The 26,538-nt window shown below is 42.5% G+C and overlaps 1 protein-coding gene across 16 annotated transcripts in view; it reads right to left on the bottom strand.

Moving 5' to 3' along the window:
• The window catches only part of TANC1 (tetratricopeptide repeat, ankyrin repeat and coiled-coil containing 1), a 228,885-nt gene that overhangs the window by 102,758 nt on the left and 99,589 nt on the right, over positions 1-26,538 (bottom strand). Inside the window, exon 1 of one of the 16 annotated variants that reach the window (XM_046659746.1) lies at positions 9,449-9,474. The exons of the other annotated variants lie outside the window; for them this stretch is intronic. The gene's annotated coding sequence lies outside the window, so the exon portion shown is untranslated. Of the gene's footprint in view, positions 1-9,448; positions 9,475-26,538 lie in introns of those variants that run through there. 16 annotated transcript variants of the gene reach the window in all.

Here is a 26,538-nt window from a genome sequence, read left to right as displayed (position 1 = left end):
GCCTGTCTGGTGTAGCTACAGAAGACCTCGCCCAGGCCCTGAAGCAACTTACAATCAAGTATGAAGACGGGACAGAGACAGCCACCCACGGCCAGCTGGTGTTACGTGACTTGGGGAGGAAAGCAGCAGTGAAGGCAAGAGGCAGGACCTGGCTGGGCCTGAGGATGATGTGCGAGTGGCATTGCTCCTGGAGGGAGGGCACAGAACTGGGAGAAACAATGTTCTACTCTTTTCATTCCTACACAGAATAAGAGCAGCTCGAGGAAGAGAACCTTGCCTCTTGTTGGGTTCCTTACAGTTCTGTGTACTCAGTAGGTGCACAAATATTAATTTTGACAATAAAAACTTCCTGCTTTTTAAATGAATTATGCTTATTTGCTATAAACTAATAACTTCTAAGGAACTTCCTGATTTGGAGATATTTTTCAAATATTCATCCAGTATAGTGGCTACTGTGGAATCCTGTTCTAAACCCATTCATTCTTTTCTGTCGAGGGCTGGAGATTTGGGGGGAAGGGAAGGGGCGAGAAGGAAAAGTGTGGGTCCTTGTCCATCCAGAGGCTCCCACCTGTTGGCAGGTGCTGCAGGGCCCCTCCCCAACCATCACTGAGAAGGTAGGAGAAGAGCAGCCCCACGTCTCTCTCTCATCAGCTCTCTCCCCGTTCTCCACAGTGGCCAGGTCAAGACTTCTCCATCCTCCTCACACAAACCTCTGCCTCACACACGTGCACACCCCACCCTCACCCTGTACAGGAACCCTCAGCTCCTACATCACAGAGAATGGCCACCAGAAGGAACAGCTGAAACTTTCCTCAGCTCCATCCTCACACTCACTGGCAATGGTACTCATCCTGTCACATCCACGTAAAGCTAATCCTTCTACCTGTGCTCAGGGTGCCAAGATCAAGGGCAAGAAAAGGTGAGATATAAGAACTGTTGCTCTGGTTAAGAGGATTTATCAGTTTCATCAGATTAGGTTAAAAGATTCACCACAGATGTTAGTTACAATCTGACAAAGTGGCACTGAGACTATTAAGAGGGCCCAGTTCAGATAATGAGTGACCATGACACACCTAGTAGAACGGCTAAAATTTAAAAAACAAAAAAAATTGATTAAAAACTGCTGGTGAGGATGCAGATCAACAGGAACTCTCCTATGTTGCTGGTGGGAAAGCAAAATGGTACAACCACTTTGGAAAACAGTTGGCATTTTCATGTAAAATTAAACACACTTAGCATATGACCAAGCAACTCCACAGCCAGGCACTGACCCAAGAGAAATGAAAATTGCATTTACCAAAAACACCTGTGTGTACATATTTATAGCAAGTTTATTCATGATCACCAAAAACTGGAAGCTACTCAAATGCCCTTCCACTGGTGAATGAATAAACTATGGCATATCCATGCAGAATAATATTCAGCAATAAAAAGTACAGAGATATTAACACCCACTACAACATGGATGAATTTCAAATGTATTATGCTTAGTGAAAGAAGCCAGATTCAAAAGGCTACATATACTGTATGACTCCATTTATGTGACATTCTGGAAAAGGCAAACTATAGGTTTAGGGAATGGATCAGTGGTTGCCAAGGGGCTAGGGTTAGCAACCCCGGCTCCCGGGCAACCACTGATCTGTTCTCCAAGCCTCTAGTTCCTCTTTACAAAGGAGCAGGATGAGGGAATATTTGGGGGTGAAGGAACTGTTCTGTACTGGATTGTGGTGGTGGTTACAGACTCTACACATTTGTCAAAGCTCATAGATCTGTACAACAAAAAGAGAATTTTTTCTATATAAATAAAAAAAAATAAGTGGAAGAAAATGCTTTAATGAAAAAAAGGGGGCCAGGGGCCAGCCCCGTGGCTGAGCAGTTAAGTTCACGCACTCCGCTTCGGCGGCCCAGGGTTTTGCTGGTTTGGATCCTGGGCGCAGACATGGCACCGCTCATCAGGCCATGCTGAGGTGGCATCCCACATAGCACAAATAGAAGGACCTATAACTAGAATATACAACTATATACTGGGGTAGGGGAGTGGTTTGGGGAAAAGAAGAAGAGAAAAAAGAAGGGGCCAGCCCAGTGGCACAGTGGTTAAGTGTGCAGGTTCAGCTTTGGCAGCCCAGGGTTCCCCGGTTCGGATCCAGGGTGTGGACATGGCACCACTGGCAAGCCATGCTGTGGTAGGCATCCCACATATAAAAGTAGAAGATGGGCATGGATGTTAGCTCAGGGCTAGTCTTCCTCAGTAAAAAGAGCAGGATTGGCAGCACTTAGCTCAGGGCTAATCTTCCTCAAAAAAAAAAAAAAGAAGAAGAAGAAGAAGATTGGCAACAGATGTTAGCTCAGATGCCAATCTTTAAAAAAAAAAAAAGTGGGGGAGGGACCTGACTTAGGGTGTCCATCTGTGTAGGGGAGTTATGACTCTAACTGTAGGAAACCTGCACCCTGGGCAAATATCTCTGATCCACTGAGAGGCAGAAACAGATAGAGGCCAGCCCCAACATCTATCATCCTCTTCCACCTTGGTAAGAGAGCCCCTGTTTTCAACTGTCTGTTTTAAAAAGTACCCAATACCTGGAAAGAGAAAAAGAGAAACTATAGGGGGGGGTCCCTTCAGTGAGGTTCTGGGGGTTGTTTATGTAAAGCAGACTCTCCAGAACTATCTCATTCTATAGGTGTACACTCTTGATTGACTTTCTATCAACTGAACTATTTTACAGCTCTGCAAATTGCAAAAAACTGATAGCAATGCAAATTATTCCTGTCCATAGCAACGCAAATGAATTTTGTCTGGCAGAGAATATAAATCTCTGTAATCCAAATTCTCATTTAAATTGATCTTAACATCTTACTCATTTCCTCCTTAATTAACGAGCTAAACAAAATTGTTGACATATGACCCTTTTTTATTTGCATGTCATATTTTTGCCTTTTTGAAAATTATACCTTAGGGCATTAAATAAATAGAAGACTGCATTTTCCAGCCTCCTTGGTAGCTAGGTAAATGCAGCCTTTGGGAGGAAAGCAAGTGTTGGGTGGGATTCCAAAGAAGACTGTTTAAAGGGAGCCGACCTAGCCGTGAGAGCCCCTTTTTGCTCTTCTCTCTCTCCTCCTCCTGGCAGGAAATGCTCTAACAGTCACAGTGGACCAGAAGGTGACCTTGTGGTGGGAGGCTGTGGTAAGCTGATAATGGCTCCCAAAAATGTCCATGACCTAATCCCTGGGATGGGCAAATGTTCTCTATTTGGACAAGTGGTTTGCGTGGATGTGATTAAGCAAAGGATTTTGAGACGAAGGAATCACTCTGGATTATCCAGGTAGGTCTAAAAGGCCATCACAAGAATCTTTATAAAAGAGAGGCCATGGGAGGTTAGACCTCCACACACAGAGAAGGCCACGTGAAGACAGAGAATGGAGTGAGGCAGCCACAAACCAAGGAACCACCAGAAGCTGGAAGAGGCGAGGAGCAGAAGCTCCCCAGAGCCTCTGGAGGGAGGGCAGCTCTGCTGATACTGTGATTTCTGACATCTAACCTCCAGAACTGTGAAGAGAATAAATTTCTGCTTTTTGAAGCCATCAAGTTTGTGGTAATTTGTTACAGTAGCCCTAAGAAACTAATACAGATGATGAGCACTAAGATAGGAACCTGGTTCCCTGATGACACCTTGAAGTCACTAAGGCCCTGTATCACCTATATCTAAACTGTTAACAGGAAAGAGAAATAAATTCTTTTTTTTTTTTCTTAAGATTGGCACCTGAGCTAACAACTGTGGCCAATCTTTTTTTTTTTTTTTTCTGCTTTATCTCCCCAAATCCCCCCTGGTACAAAGTTGTATATCTTAGCTGCAGGTCCTTCTAGTTGTGGCATATGGGACGCCGCCTCAACGTGGCCTGACGAGTGGTGCCATGTCTGCGCCCAGGATCCGAACCCTGGGCCGCCTCGGCAGAGCACGCGAACTTAACCACTCGGCCACGGGGCCGGCCCCGAGAAATAAATTCTTACCTTATTTAAGCTATTATGTATTTGATTATTTTTTACTTGAAGCCAAACTTAATCCTAATACAGTCACACACACTGCATAACGATGTTTCGGTCAGTGATGGACCACATATATGACGGTGGTCCCATAAGATCAGTACCATACGGCCTAGGTGTGTAGCAGGCTAAACCATCCAGGTTTGTCTAAGTGCACTCAGGTGATTTCATCGTTGTGTGAACATCACAAATGACTCATTTGTCAGAAGATACCCTGGTCGTTAAGTGACATGACCATACAGTAACATACTGTGATTCTGAATTGTCGGCCCTAACCTCACCTTGCCTAAGCTGATCAACTATATTGGTTGTCCTGCAACCTCAGCAAGGTTGAGAATTAAACGAAGAGTTTGAAGAAATAAGTCAAACCCAAAGCACTGATAGAATTGTGTTACATTTAGGGATAAGTTTGCCATCACTGGACATAATCAGCGAATATGTCCAGGAAAGAATTTTTAATGTTTTTAAAATGTGGCATATCAGTATCTGACTGATTAACTTTGTGATTCCTATTTGAAATATGTAATTTTTAGCTTTAAGTGAAATTCATTTTAAATATATAATTTTATATTAGATTATAAACAAAATTTATAAATTGAACTTAAAGGCTATGGAAAGCCAAGTTTAAAATTATTAACTATAATACATTGAACAGTAATTTGAAATTCATATCATCATGAGTACACAAAATTCAGTTCTCAGGGGGCCGGCCCGGTGGCACAGTGGTTAAGTCTGCATGCTCCACTTTGGCAGCCCATGGTTTGGTGGTTTGTGATCCCACAAGCGGACCCACATACCACTTACCAAGCCATGCTGTGGCAGGCATCCCACATATAAAATAGAGGAAGATGGGCATGGATGTTAGCTCAGGGCCAATCTTCCTCAGCAAAAAGAGGAGTGGCAGCAGATGTTACCTCAGGGCCAGTCTTCCTCAGCAAAAAGAGGAGGATTGGTGGCAGATGTTAGCTCAGGGCTAATTTTCCTCAAAAAAAAAAAAAAAATGCTGCTCTCAGATATTAAAAAGGCTCATTTTAACAACCATCTCTCCACTGTATAAAGTCAGTCTCTCGCTTTCAAAATGCTCACTAGACGGAGTTTGAGATGGGAGAAAGGAGGGAGGGAGGGATATAAAGAGAGAGGCAGGAAAGAAGAAAGGAAAAACACATTCCCTTAACTCCAAGACCACTACAGTCTACTGCCTATCCCACTCCCACAGCCCAAGCCAGCCAACAAGGCTAGCCATCATTCATTTCTGCTCCCTCTGCTGAATTCTAGAACCTTCCATGAGCCACTGCAGTTCCCACTGTCATCACTGTGTACTTGTCAGCATCCCCCAGAGAACCCACTCTTCCGTGTTCCTGGCGTCTGTAGAGAGGTGGCACTCTGCTCTGAGACACTGTCTCTGAGATCAGGAGCAGCTTGCAATCTTGTTGCACATGGTCAGAGGGCTGGTGTGTCAGGCCACACACAAGTGGCATCTAACAATCCCAGAGAGTTCCACAACAGGCTCCTCTGAGACTGAAACCAAGAGCAGGGCAGAGGTTGGGCTTGTGAGCTGAAGGCAAACGCCCTTCTCTGACCTCTTTGGAGAGGAGCTCACACTTGAAATCATGTGACTTCCATTATCTCAAATACCTCTTGAAAACATCAGGAACCTAAGAGAGCAGCAGCAAAGTGACATTTGGGGGCTTAGCTGTTATCTCTTTCGAGTTTGAACAGGACAAATTGCACTGACAGATGACATAGGTAACCCATGACATCACTGACAAGGAGCCGGATGACAAGCCCCAGGCAGAGCACAGCTCCTCATGAGATTTAACTTTCTATCTGTGTCCTGGGTTCAGGAGACAACAGAGGGAAGGCTTTCCACATTAACTGAGTTACAGTCCGGGTTCTTTGAGAATTTTTCTTAGCCATCAAAGCAACTATAATTTTCCCTCACCTCATTCTCAAAAGCTGATGAAGATTAACATAAAATTTAGAATTCCTGATTACACACTGATTTATTACAACAAAAAGAGCGGCTGTTTCTTGATTTTTTTTTTTTTAACCAACTAACAGGCTGTCACACAAAGCTCCAGTTTAGCAGTTGCTAACAGTCACCTAGGTCAACCACAAGGCCATATTAAATTGTCCCACCATCTCCCCCACCTCTCCCATTCTGAAGACTCTTCCTACGGATGTTAACATCCCAGGAGGCAGAGCCGCTAATCCCAACCCGCCCCATTCCCACACATCATGGTGGGCATTAGGAAGACGCCTGGCTGCTTTCCACACAGGCTTAATTACCTTAAAACGTCTGAGCAAAGAAGAATGAAACTATTAAAATAAGTCCCCAATCTGCCTACAGCCAAAGAAAAATAGCTCCAGAAATTTGGCTTTCAACCTGTTGTACTTTTATACCTCAGCTATTAAACAATTTTGAATAATCATAAAAAAAGTTTACCTTTAGATACATTTTAAAAGTTAACTGTATGCCAAAAGAACTATTGGGAATTTTAACATGTTTACTTTTTATGTAAATCTGTTCATTTATAAAGGCAAAGTCAAAAGGTAGCATCTCTTTTAAGAACTTAAAATATTTTTTCTGAAAAAACTTTAGCCACTAGACAGCACACAGGTCAGGAAAGAGAATTCCGCAGTTGTTCCTACAACACGCTGATCGTCAGCATTTACCACACGGTGGCGCTGCTCAATGCTAATTTCAGACTAAATCCAGGAGCGCGCATCTTCACGACCAAGACAAGGCTCGCACCCGTTAGGAGTCAGAAGCATGAAGTCTGGAAATGAAGTTTTGTTTTGTTTTTAAGGTTTCAGGTAACATACACATGGTTAACAGTCCATATGGAGGAATGAAACTGAGGAGGCAGCAACTCTCTGCCCATTTTAGGCTGGACCTAACAGAATATTCCAACATATTTAGCCCCTGCAAAGGCTGATCAGCTTCACTTAGAGCCAACAAGGCAAAATGTGGGGCAGAAGGGCTGAGCACCCCTGAGTTAGCTGCCTCACCGTGCAACACTGAAATGTTATCTACCTGTGAATCTATGCTGATATAAATAAGTAAATGGGGAAGACGAGATGAGTCTCCCATGCAGAAAAATTCCAAATAATTTATGTAGACACTCCACTCTCAAGGAGGGAAACATAACACCCCATCTTTCACGGTGAGCTGTGCAGAGACTTCCATCCAGAGTACAGTGTGGACAGGGACGAAAGGATAAAGAGTAACTATACTGTGGAGAAACCTGGTCACCAGTACCTTGGCCAAAGTTAACATAAACTGTGGTAAGTCACGTTGCTAAGATGCAGCATCAACACGATGTGATGAGAAGAGCCCTTTACTTCTGTGGTCTTCCTCACCCAAACCCCGTAACTCCAGTCTGATTATGAGAGAAGCATCGGACAAATCCCAACAGAGGGGCATCCTACTAAATACTGGAACAGTATGCCTCAAAACTGCCAAGGTCATCAAAACCAAGGAAAGTCTGAGAAACTGTCACAACCAAGAGGAGCCCAAGAAGACATGACAAATAAATATCATGTGGTATCCTGAATAAGACCCTAGACATTGGGTATAAACTAAAGAAATATGATTGAAGTATAAACTTTAGTTAATAAAAATGTATCAGGATTAGTTCATTAGTTGTGACAATGTATCATTGTCATGTAACTAAATGTACACGTAACTAAATGTTAATATAGTTACATGTCCCTTAATGAAGGGTTTATCTTCTAAGAAATCCATCAATAGGCAATTTCATCATTGTGCGAACATCATAGAGTGTACTTACACAAACCTAGATGCTATAGCGTACTACACACCTAGGCTATATGGTACTAATCTTAGGGGACCACCATTGTATATGCAGTCTGTCGTTGACTGAAACATTGTTACACGGCTCATGACTATAATGAGACAAACTGGGTATGTAGTATACGGGGAACTCTGAACTACCTTTGCAACTTTTCTATAAATCTAAAACTATTCTAAAATAAAAAGTTTACTTTAAAAAAAGTTGATCCAAGGCTCAAATGGTAACTAAGAGACAACTTTCACATACAAGAGAATGCCGTTATCTTCCATATTAAGGAATTTAGGCTGTGTTCCTGACAGTCCCTTGACATCTGCCAGAGAAGGAGGGTTAGTATGGGCTGAATGGTATTCCCCCAGATTTTATATATTGAAGTTCTTAATCCAAGGACCTCAGAACGTGACTGTATTTGGAGAGTCGGCCTTTAAAGAGGTAATTAAGTTAAGATGAGGCCATTGGGGTGGGCCCTAATGCACTCTGAGTGACGTCTTTATAAGAGGAAATTTAGACACACAGAGAGATCCCAGGGATGTGCAGACACAGATGAAAGACCTGTGAGAACAGGTGAGAAGGCAGCCATCTGTAAGCCAAGGAGAGAGGCCACGGGGGAAACCAAAGCTGCTGGCACTTTGATCTTCAACTTCCAGCCTCCAGAAGTGTGAGAAAATAAATTTCTGTTAAGCCACCCACTCTGTGGTACTTTGTTATGGCAGCCCTAGCAAACGAATACAAGAGTGATGCAGAAAAACACTGCTTCACTGAAGGTCACGTGAAGGACAACGGTGGGAATGCAGAGCTTGATGGCTCCTGTGCCATCTGTACCTTTTGAGAGCAATCTGACCTAAGGCTGCTGTTCTGGGCGGCCATGACTTGAAGTGGAAATTATCCGGGCTTTGGCATCAGGGAGACTCAAGTCAAATTCTAGCCAGTCATTAACCAGCTGTATAACCTTCAGGCAAGTTATCTAAACTCTTGGGTCTCGCCACCAACTGTAAGTGGGGTTAGTACTTACACCTCAGGGTTGCAAATGTTTATGAAGTGTCTAAGACACAGTAAGTACTGAATAAATACTAAGTTTCCATTCTCCCCTTCCTTTCCTCTAATGCAAAGTCAGGTTGGCAAACTATGATCTAAGGGCCAAATCTGACCCATTGCATGTTTTTACAAATAAAATGTTAGTGGAACATAGCCATGACCATTCATTTATGTATCGTCTATGGCTGATCTGCGCTACAATGGCGCTGAGTACAACACAAACCGTGTGGCCCTCAAAGCCTAAAATACTTGTATCTGGCCCGACAGAAAAAGTTTGTCGATTCTGCTCTGTCATCAATTACCATATTTCCAAAAGCTAACAGACACTTTTCATTCCTTATCATACTTGAACTTCACAGCATCTGCCACATGCCATGTCTTGAAATCTCTCCTCCTCCCTTGAGGCCAGCGATCTGAGCTCAGGCTCTGCAGTTCCAGCTCCCTGGTGCTCTTCACACGCAAGGCATTGTGGAACATCCAAGGTTCAAGATATTCAAAGTCAAACTCGCCACCCCGCCCGACCAACCTGTGCCTGTAATGCCACACTGTAGTTACTCACACCAGCACCTCCACCTGTGCGAAAGAGCAGGCTTTGGAATCCCAGGGGTCGAAATTCTGTCAGAGCCTTAAATACCTACAATATGAGAATAATGACCACCTTGGAGACACAGTAACAATAAAATAGGGGGAAAATGTAAAGCAATCAGCACAACAAAAAATTTTTTTTTAATCTGGATACATCTAGAAAACCAAACTAGAGACCTTTGCAAGCTTCCCGAGTGGTATGCAAAGAACACGTTTGAATCTCGAGTGTGCCGAGATATAAATCCCTCAGCTTTCTGGTCTGCTGGACAGTCTGGGGGCAGTACCCTAAGGGACAGTCCATATCCCCCAACTGCTGGACAAATGTTTCCCACACATGCCATGATATGAAAACAGCTAGCAAGCCCTGGCCCTGAGCCATTTTGCACTTTCTTTCTTCCCTAATGCTCATGTACAAAAAGGTCATCGCAACCTACAGATTATTTTTCCTAAAACTTTCTGAAACAGATCACCTCCCTCCACTCTCCTCTGCCACTGCAGAGGTTTAAGCCACTGTACTTCATTTGAATCACTACAAAAGAGTCCCAACCTGTCTCAACTCCAAGATGGCCTGTAGGAAATAAACAGTTACTGTCCTAAAACCCAAATCTCTTTTTTTTATCCCTCCACTTAAAAAACGGTCAAAGACACCACTGCCCAAAGAATAAAATCCTTCCTGGCACCCACTGTATTTCCATCCTTGTCTCTGATGCTACCTGCCCCACTGTGCCTTGTGAGCTCCAGCCACTGCAGTCCAGTCACTGCCATTCCTGCATGCCTTCCAGACTTCCCGTGGTCTGTTCTTTCTCTGGGGGACGGTCTTCCTGCTCGACCCAACCCATTTGCCATGTAACTCCTAACTCATGCTTAAAGAACCCCCTCCAGTGTCACACACACTTGGAACCATACCAGCTCCCCCAAAGCAAGTCTCACTCTTCTCCATGATGTCCCAACACTTTGTAGACATCTCAATGTCCTAAAAGTCATCACCTCTCTCACTAAACTGGGAGGTCTCCAAAGCTTAGGGCCAAGTATTTATTTACATTTATATCTACCTCATCTCTAGCCCAGAACCCAACACATACCTGATGCTCAATAAATCTGTATGAAACAAATGTTTACGGAACCTCATGAAATCACTGAGTGAAAGAAAAATTGAAACAACTCAGAGTGCCTCTGAGGCCATTCGGAAAAATAAAGGTCACCACCAAAAAAATAGTCACATCCACCTATGCAGCGTCCTCTTAGGATGAAAGAGATCCTGGAAAAATCTCTTGCCAACTTAGCTGCCAGCAAGTCCTGGAGAGCTGGGGGGAGAAAGGGCTCATGAGAGGACTAGTGCATAAAAAGCAACTATTTTTAAAGGCCAAAGGGCACACAAACTAAGAATTTCCAGTTTGAAAGGAAGAAACCGGGAAAGTAAACCACAAAAACAATGAAAAGGTGTCCAAATGCAAATAAAAATGTGATTCTCTTAAGCAGTCTGCTGGGACATTTCTTTCCCATTTCAGGGAAAACATGTTGGACTCGACATGTCGTCTTTATTTTTTCCTTTCTGTGTATTATAAAAAAATCTACAGGCAAGAGGTCGACTAAGTCAAGGTGACCCACAGGTATCAAGCTATGGTAAGATTTTTCCTGCCTTAAAAAGACCTGTTATTCCTCAATTGCTTATTAAAACACCTCAAGCTTAAGAAAAATACACAGTAAAACCTAATGTTGAGTAACTCTCAAGTCCTCAGAAACTGTTTAATGTGTACTTCCTTGACCTGGCTGCTGACATCACTGCTTCCTGACTGAGAGTCTCACAGGGCTCAGGTGCCATTCTCGGGCAACTTTTCCAGCCAGGCAGAATGAACCAGCAACCTCGAGCCAATGCAGAGATGCTGGGTGGTCTTCCTACCCTCACCCACAAAATCTTTGGTATGAGTTCGCTTCCTTGTGAATTGTTTCTCATACGCCTCCAAAACTCGGTTACTTGCTTTCTCACTGGTTGATCGTCATCACTTTCAGTAAAAGCTACAAGACCAAAAATAAACAAACAAGGCATGTGGACGGAAGCAACACATACTCAGGAAATGAAAACCAATGACAAATCTGATGAGCTCCTTCCACAGTAGCTGTGGACAGGTCAGCTCAGCCACAAAGCCACGCCCAGAGCCAACCAGCCCAAATCCAAATATTAACAATTTGGTTTGAATGGTTTGTTCAACATTTACTAACCCAAACCCAAATAGCAACAATTAGACTTCAAAGGTCCCTGCACTGAAGGAGTGGTGCCTTCCTTGCTGTCCACGTCAGAGCAAGACTGAAGTCAAAAGAGGATGATGTACAAGAGGGGCCGACAAAGGGGAAAGGGGGTAAATGACCCAATCTTCGAAGCTAGGGGCAGCAGCAGCATTTCTCGAGCGTGTTTTAGGAGCTAGGCGCCTTGTGAACATTCCCTTATCCTCTCAAAGACCTATATGATACATCATTTATTCTCATTTCCAGATGAGGAAACCAAGAATCAGAAAGGTTGTCAAGTGACTCCCAAGGACACAGAGGTACTAAGAACAGGAACTCAGAATTTAAACCCAGGTCTGCCCGTCCTTTACAGCCAGACACTTCCCATGACACTACACAGCTTGGGTAGAATTTCTCCATTTAGAAGATGGCAAGGGAAAGAGGGAGTGTACAGAAGTTCAAGTTTATCTAATGAAGATAAGATCTGCTTAAACCTTACAACTTTACCAAAAAAAAAAATCATGGCTGGCCCCACGGCTAAGTGGTTAAAGTCCTGTGTGCTCTGCTTCAGCAGCCCAGGTTCACAGGTTCAGATCCTGGGCACAGACTCTCCACTCATCAGCCATGCTGTGGAGGCATCCCACATACAAAAAAAATAGAGGAAGATTGGCACAGATGTTGGCTCAGGGCTAATCTTCCTCTAGCAAAAAAAGAGGAAGATTGGCAACAGAGGTTAACTCAGGGAAAATCTTCCTCACCAAAAGAAGAAAAAAAGAAAAAAACAATCATGTACTCCAAGAATCTTTTGCATGCGTGTACTCCAATTTTAATGTAGATATATGAGTGCATATATATTCATTCAAATCTTAGAGTATATACATCTGGCTCTAATAGGAACTGTATAGCCGAGGAAAAAACGTAGATTATTTTGTAAAAGTAAGCTATTTTTAATAAAGGAAATTTCCATTGAATTTTTGCTAAAGAGCTCAAAGTCCACAATCATTTTTTGACTGACACAGAGGAGATTCCTAGCTGGTAAGCCTCACTCCAAGATGTCTAATTCCCATATCAAATATTAACACTAGACTCTAGGATATGTACAACAGCCATATCTTTCCTTTTGATTACTGAAGATCCTCAACATCCCAAGTCCTTGTGAAACATCAAAATGCCCAAGACAGAAGTGCCCCTAATGCTTCCTGCATCCTAAATGACACTTCCCCCCACCAGCATTACAGTGGAGTTGTAACCCAGGCACGGTTACCTCACTTGCATTCAACCACATGTGCTCTACAAGATGGGGGAGGATTCTGGAGGATGAGACATGGGCAGCTGCTGCTCCCTCAGCCACTCTCAGCCCCTACAAGCCCCTCGTATAATGGGATTCTGGTGCATGAGGTGCGTGTTTCTGGTACGGTGCAGTCCTAAGTAGAATGTGTCTACTTCACCTGGTGCTCATCCAAATATGCCACAATCTGTGTCAACAGCAGAAGAAAAATGGCTATGCCATGCAGAGACAGTATGTCTGCATATGACACTTATGGGCAATTTAGGGGATGTTCAAAGGAAACCTGACGCAAAGGTTTCTGCCTTACATGCTGACTTTATCACTTACCTATGAAAGGAGCAACTTTATTACTCTGCTGTCATAAATAGCTTCAGACAATAAGTAACTGTCTGCTCAACTTCCGCCAGAGTTTTGCTCTCATTGCCCGGTGAGCAAATGTGGACCATTTGGAGTACTCACTCTCCATCAGCTTCCTGAATCACTCTCTCATTTTATACGGAGCTCTCAGGAACTTCACAAACGACTGAGACAGGGCACCACCAGGCATCCCACCTTTTTGCCCTACCTAAATTTCTCTTTTCTGCTAAGAACCATTGCTTTCTTAAACCTTTGCACTTGCATCACTAGTTATAAGAGCTGGCTTCCTTTATAGGGCAATTCTACACACATAATTTTAATCACTTCATATGAATCACATGAAAACCAAAAGAAGACAAATAACACAAGTAGCTGGTGGCAGAGCAGGAACTGGAACCCAGACGGTCAGTCAGTCACTACGTTATGCTGCTTTCATGTCCTGTTCACAGGGAACAAAGCCTGCTGCACATCAAGAAGACATACACTTGCCAAAAAACATACAGATCTGAGGGTGAAATCCCACTGTGGGGCATCTGACTTCGGACAGAGAATCAAGAGAATCAATACTGTGGGAATCCATCCAGGGCCACTGAGTCAGTGAAGGAAGCTGAAGTTGGGCTCCAAGGCAGATGGTTACACTGAAGTAGCAACCACCATGGGAGAGCTGTGTTTCAGGCCCCACACTTCACAGTCTACATCTCATTTAAATTTCACTTACCCTATTGGAGAAGCACCGTCACTACACCCCTATCTCTCAGATGAGGAAATACCTGTAACCTCGCCAAGCATATCAAGTCGAAAGTGAATCCGGTTCCAACCTGCCCAAGACTGGGGTGGATGGAGACTTCTGCACCTATCAAGATCATTAACATCTTAGCTACAATCAGTCTCACAAGTCCCTGACTTACGGTGGATAATTTCTCCTCCTAGGCTTTTCAAAAAGAGCTCAATAGGAATAGGCCTACAGCTATTAAAGAAACTGAATCAACAGTTCATAACCTTCCAAAACAGAAAGCACCAGGCCCACATGGGCTCACTGGTGAATTCTACCAAACATTTAAGAAAGAAATTATACAGTTCTCTACAATCTCTTTCAGAGGATAGTGGCAGAAGGAATGCTTCCTAACTCATTCTATGAAGCCAGGATTACTCTAAGGCCAAAACCAGACAAAAACACTACAAAAAAACTATAGACCCATATCTCTCATTAACTCAGATGCAAAAATCCTCAACAAAACATTAGCAAGTCGAATAAAAAAATGTATAAAAAGAATTATATATCATGATCAAGTGGGATTTACCCCAGGGATGCAAGGCTGCTCCAACAGTAGAAAATCAATTAATGTAATCCATCACATCAATAGGCTAAAGAAGCAAAATCACATGACATTAACAGATGCAGAAAATGCATTTGACAATACCCAACACCTATTCATGATAAAAACTCTCAGTAAACTAGGAATAGAGGGGAACTTCCTAAATTGATAGAGAATATCTATAAAAACTGGACTTGAGGGGCTGGCCCCGTGGTCGAGTGGTTAAGTTCGCGTGCTCCGCTGCAGGCGGCCCAGTGTTTCATTGGTTCGAATCCTGGGCGCGGACATGGCACAGCTCATCAAACCACGCTGAGGCAGCGTCCCACATACCACAACTAGAAGGACCCACAATGAAGAATATACAACTACGTACCGGAGGGGCTTTGGGGAGAAAAAGGAAAAAATAAAATCTTTAAAAAAAAAAAAAAAAAAACTGGACTTGATAAAGAATATCTACAAAAACTCGACAGCTAATATCATACTTAATGATGAAAACAAGAAGCTTTCTCACTAAGATCAGGAAAAAAGCAAGGATGTCCCCTTTCACCATACCTTTTTCTTTTTTGTCTTTTGAGGAAGATTAGCCCTGAGCTAACATCTGCCACCAATCCTCCTCTTTTTTGTTGAGGAAGACTGGCCCTGAGCTAACATCTGCATCCATCCTCCTCTATTTTATATGTGGGCCGCCTGCCACAACATGGCTTGATAAGCAGTGTGTAGGTCTACAGCTGGGATCTGAACTGATGAACCCCGGGCTGCTGAAGCAGAACATGTGAACTTAACCACTGTGCCACCAGGCTGGCTCCTCATCATTCCTTTTCAACATTGTACTGGAAGTCCTACCTAATGCAATAAGGCAAAAAAATGAAATAAAAGGTATACAGATTGGGAAAGAAGAAATAAAACTGTATTTGTTCACAGACAACATTACTGTCTATGTAGAAACTCTGAAAAAATTGACCAAAAAAGTCATGGAACAAGAGCAAGGTTGTAGGACACAAGGTTAATATACAAAAGTCAACTGATTTCTATACACTAACAACGAACAAGCAGAATTTTGAAGTTAAAAACACAATGCCATTTGCATTGGCGCCCCCAAAATGAAATATTTAGGTATAAAATATCAAAATATGTGCAAGATCCATTTGAGGAAAACTATAAAATTCTGATGAAAGAAATCAAAGAACTAAATGGAGAGAGATTTCATGTTCACGGATGAGAAGACTCGATATAGTCAAGATGTTAGTTCTCCCTAACTTGATCTATAGATTCAATGAAATCTCAATCAAAATCCCAGCATGTTATTTTGTGAATATTAACAAAGTGATTCTAAAGTTTATATGGAGAGGCAAAAGACCCAGAATAGCCAACACAATATCGAAGGAGAAGAACAAAGTTGAAGGACTGACACTACCTGACTTTGAGACTGACTATTCAGCTAAAGAAATTAAGACAGTGTGGTACTGGCAAAAGAATAGACAAATAGATTAATGAAATAGAATAGAGAGCCCAGAAATAGATCCACATAAATTTATTCAACAGATCTTTGACAAAGAAGCAAAGGCAATACAATGGAGCAAAGTCTTTTCAACAACTGGAACAACTGTACATCCACAGGCAAGAAAATGAATCTAGACACAAACCTAATTCCCTTCACAAAACTTAACTCAAAATGGATCACAGACCTAAATGTATAAGGCAAAGCTATATATAAAACTCCTAGAAGATAATGTAGGTGAAAACCTAAATGAGCTTGGGTATGGAGATGACTTTTTAGATACAACACCAAAGGCACAATTCATGAAAGAAACAATTGATTAGCCAGACTTCATTAAAACTAAAAACTTCTCCTCGGAGAAAGAAAATGCCAAGAGAATGAGAAAACAAGCCACAGACTGAGAGAAAATATTTGCAAAAGATGTATCTAATACAAGGACTATATTCCAAAATATACAAAGAACTCTTAAAACTCAAGAATAAGAAAGGCTGATTTAAAAAATGAACGAAATCCTTAACAGACACCTCATCAAAGAAGATATACAGATGGCAAACAAGCATATGAAAAGTTGTTCCAGAGGCCAGCCCAGTGGCGCGCGGTTAAGTTCACACGTTCCACTTCAGCAGCCTGGGGTTCACCGGTTCGGATCCCAGGTGTGCACATGGCACCACTTGGCAAGCTAAGCTGTGGTAGGCGTCCCACATATAAAGTAGAGGAAGATGGGCATGGATGTTAGCTCAGGGCCAGTCTTCCTCAGCAAAAAGAGGAGGATTGGCAGCAGTTAGCTCAAGGCTAATCTTCCTCAAAAAAAAAAAAGAAAGAAAACAAAAGAAAAGATGTTCCATAGCATATGTCATCAAGGAAATGCAAATTAAAACAATGAGACACCACCATACACCTATTAGAATGGCCAAACCCAACAAAACACTGACCACCTCAACTGCTAGTGAGGATGTGGAGCAACAGGAACTCTCACTCACTGTTTGTGGGAATGCAACACGGTACAGTCACTTTGGAAGACAGTTTGTAGATGTCTTATAAAACTAAATATATTCTTACCATATGATCCAGCAACCACATGATCCAGCAACCATGCTCCTTGGTATTTACCCATGGAAGTTGAAAACTTATGTCCATACAAAAACCTGCACACAGATGTTTAAGGTGGCTATTCATAATTGCCAAAACCTGCGAGCAACCAAGATGTCCTTCCGCAGGTGAACAGATAAATAAACTGTGGTACATCCGGACAATAGAATATTATTCAGCACTAAAAAGAAATGAGCTATCAAGCCATGAAAAGACATGGAGGAACCTTAAATGCCTATCACGAAGTGAAAAAGCCAATCTGAAAAGGTTACATCCTGTATGATTCCGACTATATGATATCCTGGAAAAGGCAAAACTACGGAGACAGTAAAAAGGTCAGTAGTTGCCAGGGGTTTGAGGTAGGGTGAGGGGGAGAAATGCATAAATGAAGCACAGAGAACGTTGAGGGCAGTGAAAATACTCTGTATGATACCATAATGATGAATACATGTCATTATACATTTGTCCAAACTCACAGAATGTCTAACACCAAGAGAGAACCATCATGTAAACTCTGGACTTGTGTTAATGTAGGTTTGTTGATTTTAACAAACGCACTACTCTGGTGGGAGATGTCGATAACGGAGGTGGGGGAGGCGGGCTGTGCACGTGTGGGGCAAGGGGTATATGGGAAATCTCTGTACCTTCTGTTCAATTTTGCTATGAATCTAAAACTGCTCTAAAAGAATAAATTTTATTTTTTTCTAAAAAAGTAAGCTCATTAACTGCCACTTAGAACCTTTGATCAATAAAGGAGGACTTTGGTTGATAATGGACTGCTCAAGAAAATCACACCTCTTTGGAAGAGATTCCTAAATTTTATTTCTCAGAACGCTTGTGCAGAGAAAGGATTCATGTGTAACTGTCAGGCTAGGTATTCCAGATAAGGCCCCAGAGGCAAAGCTTAGAGGTTTCAATGCTCCAGGACTGAATAATGATTTTCCCGACGGCCTGTTTTCCTTTTGTAAGGCACTCTAGTTCTCACCAACCTCTCTTCTAGAGATCACCATTCTGTGCTCACTTCAGTTTCCCCACTCCAGGCTTTGCACACTCTTGCCCCTTCGCCTGGAACACAGCCAGCCCTTGCCTGCTGACACACACACAGACTTGTTTCACAACAAAGTTGAGGATTCATGCTGGAACTTCAATCTTTCCTTCCTGTCTATTTCTGCTTTACACGAATGTCCACTAACGTTAGATACAGATACAATAGCTTCCATGGGCTTCTGTGACTTCTGGGTTTCTCCGTGAATCAGAAACGATTAAAAAGAAGAGATTCCCACCACCACTGTCTCTGCCCCCATCTGTTTTCTTGAGGTAAAAACACTCATTTCTGAGCAGGGCACTGGGTTTGTTCTAGCCGCCATCTGACGCCACCACAGGGTGCAGCTGACACTGCTGTAAAGTGTGACTGGATAAAACCTCCAGTCATCATTAACTGCAGGCGGTGGGAAACATGCAGCAAAAATGCCAAAAGCCTGAGAAAATAGGAGAGTGACAGGAGCATAGAAAAGCAGGGATGTGAAGGCTGCTGACAAACCAAGTTTAAGATATTCTCCTCTTTGCTCACTGCCTGATGATAGATAGCAAAGCCCTGAGACAGAGAGGACCTTAATTAAAGTACCAGTTCTCTCTAGATAGGGGGAAAGGTATGTTCCTAGCTTTATAAACGTTAAGGCTCTGTTACATTTAAGTTGCTCGTATGTCCATTAGTATAGGCAACCTTCCGTATCTGCAGGGGATTGGTTTCAGGAACCCTCTTGGATACCAAAATTTATGGATGCTCAAGTCCCTTACATAAAATAGCATAGTACTAGAATATAAGCTGTGCACATCCTTCATATACTTTAAATCGTCTCTAGATTACCTGTAATACCTTTGTTGTTGGTGGTGCTGTGGAGCCGATTTCAACTCCTAGCGACCCTGTGTACAGCAGAGCAGAACCCTGCCCGGTCATTTTGCGCCATCCTCTCACCTTCTGGTGCTGTATCAGACAATGCTCCACCACTATTCACAGGGTTTTCATGGCCAATTTTTTCAGAAGTGGGTGGCCAGGTCCTTCTTCCTAGTCTATCTTAGTCTGGAAGCTCTGGTGAAATCTGGTCAGCATGGGTGAGCCTGCTGGTATTTGAAATACCAGTGGCACAGCTTTCAGCATCACAGCAACTCGTAGCCACCACAGTATGACAACCGACAGAGGGGTGGTGTGGTTCCCTAACTGGGAAGGGAACCCAGGCTGCAGCAGTGAGGGCACTGTATCTTAACCGCTAGACCATCAGGGCTGGCTCTTAGAATAACTAACACAACGTAAATGCTATGTAAGTAGTTGTTATACTGTACTGTTTAGGGAATAATGACAAGAAAAAAAGCCTGAACAAGTTCAGTACAGACAAAAGGATCGGAGGCCTTTCAATCCGTGGTTGGCTGACCCAGGGATGTGGAACCCACAGATACAGAAGGTAGACTATATTTTCGGCCAATCATGTGGAGCTGATGAACGTGGACTACTAAAATCCTATTCATTTTAATAGGTGCATACCTGTGCCCCATTCACCAGGGTAAACTGAAGGAAGTGATTAGATCCTGTTCTCAAGGCTTCCAAGGGGAAACAAAGACAAGGGGCTCATAGAACGTCAGGGCAAAGAAATGCAATAAAAAACCATGCAGAGGCAGATGAAGTACAGTGCTACAGGCATTTGGAGCAAGAATTTTCCTCTCTCTTAGGGAAAAGGAGAAATGTAAAGGAAGGGTAGATGAAGCAAGAGATGCAAGCCACACCTAAGGTCAACCCAATGGAGAAAGTTCTGACCCAGGGCATAGGGAGGAGAATTAGCAAAAGGGGAAGTGGACAACAGGGCTGGTTTAGGCATAGCCATGACTTGGTCAATCAAAGACCATTCAGTGGGGAAAGAATTGTCTTTGCAATAACCGGTGCTGGGACAACTGGATATCCACATGTCAAAGGATGTAAAAGTTGGCCCCTACCTCACACCATACACAAACAATTAACTCAAAAGGGATCACAGACCTAAATGTAAGAGTTAAAACTTATAAAACCCTTAGGAGAAAATATAGGTAATAAATCTTCGTGACCTTGGATTAGGCAATGGTTTCTTAGATATGACATTAAAAGGATGGCAACAAAATAATAAATTAGACTGCATCAAAATTAAAAACTTTTGTGCTTGAAACAATAGTATCAAGAAAGCAAAAAAACAAAACCCCACAAAATGGAAGGAACTTTTTGCATATTGCATAACTGGTATCTAGAATATAAAAAGAATTCTTAAAACCTAATAACAAAACTACAATGGGATACCAGTTCACATGCACTACGATGGCTATAATCAAAAAGGCTGACAATAACAAGTGTTGACAAGGATATGGAGAAACTGAAAACCTCATACTCTGCAGGTCAGAATACAAAATGGTGCAGTTACCTTGGAAAGGAAATTTGGCAACAGTACTTCAAAAGGTTAAACAGAGTTATCATATAATTCAGCAATTCTACTCCTAGGTATATACCCAAGAGAAAAACAAAAGATACATCCACAGAAAAACACACATGCAAATGTTCATAGCAGCATTATTCATAATAGCCAAAAAGTGGAGACAACCTAAATGTCTATACGCTGAACAATGGATTAAAAAATGTGGCAAATACATATACAATATTAGGTAATAAAATGGAATGAAGTACTGATACCTGCTCCAACATGAATGAACCCAGAAAACATTGTTACACGAAAGAAGTCAGCCACAAGAGACCACATGTTGTATGATTCTATTATATAAAATGCCCAGAACAGGCAAATCCATAGAGACAGAAAACAGATTAGTGTTTGCTTGGAGCTGTGGGGTAGAGGACCGGGGACGGAAGGAAGAGAGGAATGTGGAGTAATTACTAACGTGAATGGCTTTTTTTTTAAGGGCGATAAAAATATTCTAAAATTAGATTGTGGCAATGGTTCAAAACCCTGTGAAAATGCTAAAAAACATTGAACTGTAAACTTTAAATGGATGAATTACATGGTATGTAAAATATCTCAATAAAGCTGTTTTTTAAAAACACAATGAAAAACTTCATAAATTTGAACTCAGAAGACAAAACTTCTCTGAGTTATAAAACACCACAAACCTAAATAAATGGAAAATGATGAAAAGGGAAAAAATTTTAACGACATACATGACTGATAGCCTTAAAACAAACAAGAAAGCTGTGCTAAGAAGAAACACATTTTGCCCCAGTAGAAGACAAACATCACAAAAAGCTCCCCAAAAACAAAAATGATCAATGAGTATATCCATTCTCAACATTAATCAAATAACTCTTCACCCAGTAGTCTCACTTTTATAGTCCTTCAAATGAAAATATCACAGATGCCTTTAAATATTAATATACAAGAATGTTCTTTCACTTTTCTTTATTTAGTAGAAAACGGGGAACCTCTTAGATGCCCAGTGCCAGGGAGAATGGGCAAATACATCACTGCCATTTATGTACCACAGAAACAAGGCACGAAAGACATTCAACCAAGCGTCAAAAGCAGTTGTCTTTTTGGGCCAGCACTGTGGCCAAGTGGTTAAGTTCTCGGGTTCTACTTCAGCCACCCAGGGTTTCACTGGTTCGGATCCAGGGCGTGGACCTAGCACTGCTCATCAGGCCATGCTGAGGTGGCGTCCCACACAGCACAACCAGAAGACCTACAACTAGAATATACAACTATGTAGTGGGGGGCTTTGGGGAGAAGACAAAAAAAAGGATTGGCAACAGATGTTAGTGCAGGTGCCAACCTTAAAAAAAAAACACAAAAAACAAGTAGTTGTCTTTCTGGCGGTATGGAGGGAACCAAGATTTACTGTATCTTTATTATACACATTTTTGTCATTTATTTCCCTCCTCAAATATTATTTCTATAATTTAGAAAATGAAGATAAAACGTATGTATCTACCTTCATTGACAAGGAATTTATGAGATAATCACGTATTATCAGTGGTATGCAAACTTTGCCACACATTTGAATCACCTGAGAAGCTTATAAAACATCCCAGTGCCCCAGCCATACCTCATAGGCGTTAAATCATAATCTCTGAAGGTAGGACGCAGGCACCAATATTCTTCAAAATCCCTGGCATGATGGCAAGGTACAGCCAAATTGTATACAGGGGAGCCAGGACTCCTGGGCAAGGGAATAAACAGCCCTCAAAGGCCCTTAGGTTCAGAGTGAGGCAGACACATGCACACAGGTTCTGCATGTAAACGCACAACAACAGAAAGTACGTTTGTCCTGGTCACAGCTTCGCACGGCAGTAAGGACAGGCAGGGCCATCTACTCCTCGGAGGAGGCTGTCATATGACAAGTCCCCAGGAGGAAACAGAACGTTGTCCTATTCACCACAGCAAGAGGAAGTGTCCTTGCTAAAGGTCAGAGCCCTGACTGTGGCCTGACCACTCAGGGGTGAAAGCAGGGCTTAGAACGAGCTGGTTCTCCCAGCAGCCTCGTGCCAGGACTGCGTTTCCTGTGTTATTCTCCCCCGGACCCCCCGCCTCCCCCTGAGAAGAAGCCTCACAGATGCATGTGCGAACGACCTTAAGCCTGTGGACTCCTGCTGTGCACGCAGCCAGAACACAAACCCATGTCAGTTACAGCTCATGTGTCAACAATGTACAGGCAGAATAATGCAGACCGGCATAGGAGAAGGTGCTAGGGACAGAAGGCAAGACCTGGGCTTAGGCCAAGCTCCCAATAACTTGCACATTGGGGCAAGTTCCATAATGGTGAGAGGTCTTTGCTTCCAGTTCTGCAAAGAGGCCTGACTGGACGTTCCCTAGAGGCCCTGCCAACTCTAACATGTCTATGATGCTCCATGATCCTCACCACATAACAGAGACCGCGATGGGAGCTAAAACTGGAAGCCAGCTGAGTGTTTTTCTAACCATGAACTTGATCTGACTCAGCTGTGATAATTCCCCTGACAGTATCGTAGAAAGAAGGAAAATGGAAATTGTCTGAGAAGTGCAGACAGAAGGGAAGTTCAAAAGAGGAAAGTTACAGAATGACTTCTCTTGGCCTCTTACTAATTCTCAGCAGTCTACAGCTAGGTCTGACAAAGCACCTACTAGCACCATCCATTTAAGACTGTTCCCAGAAGACGTTAACTTCAGAAAGAGGCCTCTCAAAGAAGGCTGGAGGGAACGTGAAATCAATACAGCTTTTCTGGAAAGGGACTGGGCAGTATGTATCAAGAACCTTTTAGGCGGGCTGGTCCCGTGGCTGCGTGGTTAAGTTTGCGCGCTCATCAAACCAAGCTGAGGCAGCGTCCCACATGCCACAACTAGAAGGACCCACAACTAAGAATATACAACTATGTACCCAGGGGGCTTTGGGGAGAAAAAGTCGAAAAAAAATAAAATCTTTGGAAAAAAAAAAAAATGCAGTCTAGGGCCGCCCCGTGGCTGAGTGGTTAAGTTCACACGCTCTGCTTCGGCAGCCCAGGGTTTCACCAGTTCAAGTCCTGGGCGCAGACATGGAGCCGCTCATCGGGCCATGCTGGGGCAGCGTCCCACATGCGACAACTGGAAGGACCCACAACTAAAAGCACACAACTGTGTACCGGGGGGATTTGGGAGAAAAAGGAAAAATAAAATCTTTAACAACAACAAAAAAAATGCAGTCTATTTGGTTCAATAATTCCACTTCTGGGAACCTGCCACTCTTGAGATATTAGATATGTGTAAAAATCACTGGACAAAAATATTCGCATCAGGAATTCTGGAGACTGCCTGCAAAATAATGTGAATGTACTTAACGCTACTGAACTGTACACTCAAAAACAGTTAAGATAGTAAATTCCATTATGTGTGTTTTACCGTAATTAACAACTAGAAATTCATAAGAATTTAATAGCAAAAACAAAACATCTTGCTCATGCCACGATTTAAAAAAAAAAAACTGAATAATGTCCTATCCAACAACTGGAAATTAGTTTAAAAATCAATTATGGAATATTGACACAATAGCTATTAAATATGAAGTTCTTCAAGAAAACTGGCAATTGCTGATGATACAAAATTAAGCAAAAGGGGGCAGAGCACATGTTTAGGTGGAGCAGATTGAGAAAAACCTAGAAAAGCAATACACTAAGAGTAGTTCTGTCTCTATGCTGAGATTTCCCAATTTTCTACAAGAAACACTCTGGGGGATGGAGGGGGCAGGGTGGGGGAGGAGGGGCTGTCTCGGCAGACATTAACTTCTGGTCCAAAAATCAAAGGGCAGAATGACTTCTACTTTACAGCCTGTCAGCTTTGAGGTTTTTCCCTTAAAGAAACAGACAGCCAGAGCGGGGTTCAAAACTGCTACATCAGCTCTGTCAAGTGAGACAGAAGTGGAAGTGGAAGCAGAAGTCCAAGCAGCCAGTACCACCCAGACTCTACAAGCCAGCAAGGATGAGAACAGCAGAATCACTCTGTCTTCACCATCTGCTGTCACACCCCCAGCACAGGATTTTAAAAGGTTGCTTCTCATTCCTTTACTCCCTTTTGATTGTTTCATAATGGGCTCCAAAGTGATCTGGGAAATGTAATCCAAATATAAAGTAACTAATGATATTACTAATAAATAAACTACAGGAAATGGGTTTTGCTCTTCCCTGGAAGATGAAAGGATACATTACAAATATTAATGAATTCTTAATCCAAAAAAGGCTTGCAACAGCCACAGAACTACTTTAATGCATACTGGTCTTTGTTTTCATTACCAGCAAATGTATTTTCCATTAAAAAAAAAAACGAAAATTTGAAACAACACTCAGAAAACAGAATCTTCTGCCAGCAGTGAAAAAAACCATAAATAAATGGAGCAAGGTTGTAGGAGAGTAAATAAAAATAATAACTAGCAATATAAGTGGAATGTAAGAAACTCAATGGTGACATGCAGGGTGACCTCATTGCAAGGTTCATTAACCTCATTAGACTGTCTCTGGCCCAGAAGCTAATCATCAATTGTATTAATACATAAACTTTCACGAATACAGGCTGTATTGAGTGCCTATTACAGGGGTTTACAGGATTTGACCTTTGCTAGAATAATAGTTTCAGTCCCTGACAGTTTCTTGATTAGCATCAATTAGTGAAGAGTTTCTATCCAAACAAGTAAAACAGGTTTGTTTGTTTTTTTAAGATTTTATTTTTTTCCTTTTTCTCCCCAAAGCCCCCTGATACATAGTTGTATATTCTTCATTGTGGGTCCTTCTAGTTGTGGCACGTGGGACGCTGCCTCAGTGTGGTTTGATGAGCAGTGCCCTGTCCGCGCCCAGGATTCGAACCAACGAAACACTTGGCTGCCTGCAGCAGAGCGCGTGAACTTAACCACTCGGCCATGGGGCCAGCCCGTTTTTCTTTTTTTTAAAGCACCTTCTTAAAACAAAAGAGAGAGAGAGGAGTCTTATCTTACAAATGACAACAGAAGTCATGAAGGTAATTTCAGAGCTGGGTCTGAAAGATGACAAGATCCTGAAGCAGAGCCGGCTGGGGGCAGTAGGAGGTGGGAGTGGGGAGGCAGAGGGGGAGGGCTCCATACCTATGGGCGCTGCACGCACACCATATTTACTGTATCATTAGCAACAACGGTGCTCGCTTTTTAAAGAGACGGCCATTTTTAAATCCAGTGCACGTTCACAACCATATGTCAACTATTTTTACAGGCAGGTAGAACATTAGGGCTCTGGATACTTTTCCAACAATATGGTTTAAACTGAAATCTGTGTGTGTTAGACACTGTGGAAAAAACATTGTTTATTGTCTGATGTATTCTGAGTCACTGCCATTTTTAAGCACGCATCTCTGCCCTTAACTTCCCTTTTCAAATTAAAATTACCAAGATGAGGAAGCCAAATTACCACTGTGAGACACTCATTTGCTGTACAAATTTGGGCAATACACAAGCACTGCTCCGCTAGACAAGTATCTGCTTAGTGTATTTAATTATCATTTGGACCAGAAGCATCTACGATGGAGAATATTTTCTTCAACCCATTAAAAGGTTGAATGTTGCAAAACTACTCCCTTTGATCCGTAAGGCCTTGCAAAGAATTTAGCAGAAATAAATTTTATTCCTATGGAGAAAAACAAACTTTACGATATTTTCTCAAAACCAAAGATATCTAATTCGGCCTGGATACAGAAGGAGACAAGGCCTCGTCAGGGATTTCCCGGCTCGTGTGCCCGTAGCCTCTCTGAGACCCTTCTGGATAGGCCACTCTTCCCAAGCTTGCCGTGCCATTCGCTGCTACC

This window comes from Equus quagga, chromosome 4, assembly GCF_021613505.1.
Source record: "Equus quagga isolate Etosha38 chromosome 4, UCLA_HA_Equagga_1.0, whole genome shotgun sequence".
Classification (NCBI taxonomy): Eukaryota; Metazoa; Chordata; class Mammalia; order Perissodactyla; family Equidae; genus Equus; species Equus quagga.
The sequence above is the reverse complement of the archived record's forward strand: the minus strand, read 5'-3'. Positions and strand labels throughout refer to the sequence as shown.